This window comes from Elephantulus edwardii, unplaced genomic scaffold (assembly GCF_000299155.1).
Source record: "Elephantulus edwardii isolate Elephantulus edwardi_28Jun2011 unplaced genomic scaffold, EleEdw1.0 scaffold00012, whole genome shotgun sequence".
Lineage (NCBI taxonomy): Eukaryota > Metazoa > Chordata > Mammalia > Macroscelidea > Macroscelididae > Elephantulus > Elephantulus edwardii.
In genome coordinates, this window is record NW_006399762.1 from 16,349,861 (window position 1) to 16,355,133 (window position 5,273).

At 40.7% G+C, this 5,273-nt stretch overlaps 1 pseudogene across 1 annotated transcript; it reads right to left on the reverse strand.

Annotated features, from left to right (window-relative positions):
• Positions 1 to 1,740: 1,740 nt before the first annotated feature.
• Positions 1,741 to 2,926, reverse strand: LOC102875587 (annotated as a pseudogene). Its single transcript, XR_438836.1, has one exon. The product of XR_438836.1 is annotated as a proliferation-associated 2G4, 38kDa pseudogene (transcript).
• Positions 2,927 to 5,273: the final 2,347 nt, after the last annotated feature.

Consider the following 5,273-nt stretch of genomic DNA (forward strand, 5'->3'; position numbering starts at 1 on the left):
GTTTGAGGCAACTAGCTGCTCCATGGGAGAAGGATGAACAATCTTCTCCCATGCAATTAACTGCCTCTCAAATCCCCCGGGAATCAGTTATGGGTCACTTCTGACTCTACGGTAAACAACAAGAAATAAAAGTGATATTGAAATTCAGCCTGTGCCTGAGAAAAAAATACACCCACCATTAACCAAAGGGAATTCCTGACTTCAGAGTTCCAAGCTTATGAACCTAGTCTACCCAAACACGTGCTATAGTTCAACATGCACATAAACTCTGTAAGGTGACCCTATAATTTAAGCTTAAGTTTGCCTTCACAAATGAGAAGTTTGGAGATACGGAACAGAGTCAGGAAATCAAAAGATGAATTGCATTGGGAAATTCTCCTGGCAGGGACCTCTAGACTACTAAAGACTAAGGTGTACCTGACACAGGCCATGACTTTTATAAGTACTTGCTATGCACCCTAGAGCTGGACAATAACTGAGGATGATTGAAGAAGGATAAAGGCCTTTGAGCTGTGGTGCTGAATAAGAGAGTTGAAAATCTTGTGGACTGCCAAGAGAATAAACAAATCTGTCCTGGAGAGGGTGAAACCAGGCGGCTACCTGCGGCAAAGATTTTGAAGCTTTGTATCACATGCTTTGGGCACATGGCTAGGAAGGACCAATCCTTGGTGAAGGACATCATGCTTGGAAGGATGGAGGTACAGCACACACACGTGAGTAAAACCCAGGATGAGATGGTTAACTCAGTAACTGGAGAAATGGGATTAGGTGGGTTTGTAGGAGACAATGAGATTCGCTCAGACTAGGGCAGGATTGAGAGCTATTATACATAGATTCTCTATGAATCATAGGTGACTCGATGACCCATAACAACAACATGGAAGTTAGAAGTTTTCATACTTCAAAAGCAACATAATTTCATACAATCCCAAAGTGCTATCAAAGTGATTATACACTTTCTAACCCATGCTTCCTAATATTCAATAGCATATTGGAAAAGTAAGTGTGGTAACCCAGAAACTTGCAGTCCACTGCTTAGGATAGAATGATTCAACAACTGCCCACAGAGACCAGGTGGGAATGAGGATATCCCAGCAGATGGCTCCTTAGATGAAGGAAGACAGTGAGGAAGAGATGTCCTCCCCTTCTATGATTTGGCTTTCTGTCTGCCTCCTGAAACTTAATACAATCTTAAGCCAAGGTGTGAATGAACCCTGAAAGGACTGATACTACATTTCTATCAGCTGGTTAGATAGGAATGAAAATAAATTCATTTAAGTTATAGAGAAAGAGCTCTGGTGGCCAATTGGTAAAGAGTTGTTGCCACCAACCTAAAGATAGGTGGTTTTGAAAGAGGAACAATCTTCTCCAACACAATTTTCAGCCTAAAAAGTAAAATAGTTCATAGAGGGAGATTGAGTGTCTTAGTGGTAAGGAATTATGCTGGCAAAACAAAGGGGTTGTGGTTTTTTTTTTAACTCCTGATTTTATTATTCTATTTCTTTTTTTTTTTTTCTATTTAAAGTAGTCTTCAGGGTTTGGGAAGTCTAGCTTCCCAAAACCAGAGTCAGTTGGAGCTGGTTGTTGTTGGAAAGGGGTGGATTGGGGGATTGGGATGGGGGCAGGGAGACCCCGCTCTGCTGGTGGTCCAGGATGGAGAAGAGGATCTGCACTTCAGAGCCTGGGGTGTAGTGGGAAAGGGATGAGGCAGGAGCAGCAAGCCAGGGAGAGTGACTCACCTCAGACCCCAGCTTCATTCTCTTCTAAAGTTTCCCCACTGGTGGCATTCTCTACAGTCTTGGAGGCCTTCTTTTTTTTTCTTTTTCTGAGTTTTCCGGCTTGCAGAACTCTGAAGGAGGGCCTTCAGCTCCTCATCCTGGACTTCCAGGTCAGACTTGTAGAGGTCAGGTTCAAAGGGACCACTGGTTATCCTCATGGGGCCACTGGGCATGAGCAGAACAGTAAATTTAAACTGGGCAACGAACTCACCCTCCTTCTCATAGAGAACATTAAATGGCTGTAGTAGTTCATGCTTGGCGCATTCCACCACACCCATCCGGGCCTTCTTTTCATCGTCAAATGCTCTTAAAGTAAATGGCATGTCATCAAAACGTCTTTCCACCTCACTGAAGAAGGCACGAGAAGTTTTCATTTTCAGGCCATATTGTTTGAACGGATCTCGTTTATAAATGGTAGTTCTCTGCCCTGCATCTTTGGCCTTTCCTTCTCCTGAGCTGACAAGAACATCCACAGCATATACCTCGTGTACTTCAAATGCATTCTTTTCATGGTCCTTCTTTTGCTGGTCTGTTGGATTTTGGATAATGGTTTTTTCTCCATCGATGACATGCTGCTTCAATTGGTGTGACAGCATACCTTCTATTGGTGTGCACTTAAATGAGTGGGCAACTTTATTCCAGGCTTCTGTCACTTGTGTGTTCTGGTTTCCAGGTTTGACCAAGCGTAGGGCAGCCTCAGCACAAAGGTGAGCTGCTTTAATGGCATCTGCTTTCCGCCCTGTAACTGGGGTTCCCTCCGCTACATCAACCACAAAAGTGTGGGCCACATTAGCAATGAAGCCATCCCCATGGACTCCAAGGTCAATTTTTACCAAATCACCTCCCTTGAGAATGTAATCCTGGCCTCTCTTCAAAGGGGAAAAGTGACATACACAGTTACTTACTGAAATGCTGGTAGGAAAGGCAATACCTTTCTTCATTTCCTTTTCTTTCTTGAAGATTTTCCCTGTCTCTTCCATAATCATGGCATCACCTTTTTCCCACAGGCTCAGTATTGACACACCTGAGCTGGAAGCTTCCACCAAAGACCAAAGAACCCGATTGGCGATGTCGCCCCCCATCTTATACTTGGTCACGACCAGGTCCTAGGCGATAGTTTGCTCTTGCTGCTCGTCCCCGCCCGACATCTTCCCACCACCACCACCGCAGTTTCGCTTGCCCTGAGCAGCCGCCTCTTGCCAGCCGCACACTATGGCCAGAGACTCCCTCAATCCGCGAGGAGAGCTCGAACGAAAGCGCGAGCAAGCAAGGGAGCGGGAGGGCAGGCGAGAGCGAGAATCTGCGAGCGCGCGGGCTGTACGCTCAAAGGTATTTTTAAATACACCAGCTGCTCCACAGAAGAAAGATGGGAAATGTCTTCCTATGCGATTTATTGCCTCTCAAAACCTACTGGAGGTTCAGTTATGAGTCCTTTCTGGTTCCTGGTACACAAAAACAATAGCATACAAATGTATATTGAGCTTAAATACTTGAAAACTTGGGATAATTTAGAATATATTTACATAATAATAAACTTGATAGACTTGAAGAAATCAATGGCAAAGAGAATTAATGGGAAGTATCTAACAATTTGTTGTTGTTGAGTATCTTCCAGTCAGAACTGACTCATAGCTGACCCTGGAGTGGTTTTCAAAGTAAATCACATGCGATATTGCCTATCTTTCTCCTGTGGAGCTGCTGGTAGATTTGAACTGTACACCTTTAAAATTGCAGCACAGCTACTTACCACTAAGCCACCAGAGTCCCCCAAATGCCAAACAATTTAAAACTAAGTAATAGTACCATTGAGTCAAAACTGACTCATAACCACACTCTTAGTAAACTGCCTAAGAGGAGATTATTCATCACTGGATTCAAACTACCTGCCTCTGGGTTGGCAGAACAACTCATTAGCAGATTCTTTATAGTTCGTCCATATCAACTCGTTAACTTTAATTTAATACTCTTAGAATATATAGACATTTATAAGAAGTGCCAGTATTGTTTTTTGCATGTTCCTAGCTACCTTCCCTAAGAGACTATTCTTGTTTTTGTACACCCTTAGGATCAACATTTTAAAGCAACTGCAAAATTATACTTCAGTTATACATCAGAAGTTTTATGGTGTACAAATGGAACTTTTAGTGGGTGCATATACTGCAAAAAGGACTAGAGACAATTATACTTGCAATTAAAATAGTGAGCTTTCAATATCACACTTTCTACTGTTACTACGATCGTATAACTAAATCTTCAGGTTTCTTTTGAAATACTATTCCCTCTAGGGCTTGAAGTGTGCTTTGGATTACATGCTACATCATCCATAGAAGGATCCAGAGGCCCCAAAACCTGTTAAGTCTCAGGCCTGCTTCTCTATAACCTGAATCCCATTAAAGGTTAGTCAGTATTGTATCTGGTCTGTGTACCTGGGTTGGAAACTAAATGGAGTATTCATAGCTTCTGTTTAAATAACAGAGATTTAAAATTCATTTGTCAGTTCATTGACTTCAGAGGTAGAGTTATATAATTTGAACTTCTCCCTGGATATAAGCAATTCTCTTTGTTTTTACTTGTTTTTAGATTCTTTCTAAAACCACAAATACTTAAGTCTCATTTTAATTGCTTAAAAATAGAATTAAAAAGAATAACTGTAGAGTCTCTGGATGTTAAAATGTTTTGCTTAGTCGCAGAGAAACGGTATAACTAGAAATAATCAAAATACTCTACCATAATGAGATAAAATATGAAAATATTAGACGTGTACATAATTTTTCTTACAAAGCATATATAAAAGATTTATATTCTTTTTCTTTTAAAACTTGCAACTGTGTTTACATTAATTACAAAACATTTTAAAATCTTCAAAACAAATTAAGAAGATAAAAATTTCTGATTATTTACTTACCTGTGAGATAGACTCTACATTAAAGTGAATAACATTAAAAAAAAAATAGAAAACACTTCATCAAAGACAACATTCACATGGATAACAAGCACATGAAGAAATGTTCAAAATCCCTAGCTCTAAGAGAGATGCAAATTAAAACCAATATCATCTCACCCCAGTCAAAATAGCAAAATTTAACAGAACAGCAAGCACCAAAAGCTGGCGAGGTTGTGGAGAAACTGGAACCATTACTCACTGTTGGTGGTAGTGTAAAATGGTGCAACCACTGTGGAAGGCAGTATGGCGCTTTTTCAAAAAGTTGCAAATAGAGATACATTTGACCCAGCAATTCCACTACTGGAAATATACCCCAAAGGGACCATAACTGACAACGAAGCAGGTATATGCACACACATGTTTATTGCAACTTTGTTCATAGTAGCAAAGAGTTGGAAACAACCTAAGTGCCCATCAACAAACAGATGGATAGAAAAGCTGTGGTATATTCATACAATGGAATACTATGCTGCATTGAAAAACAAGGAACTCATGCAATATTATTCAAAATGGTTGACTCTGGAGAACATTATGCTGAGTGAAGTATCCCA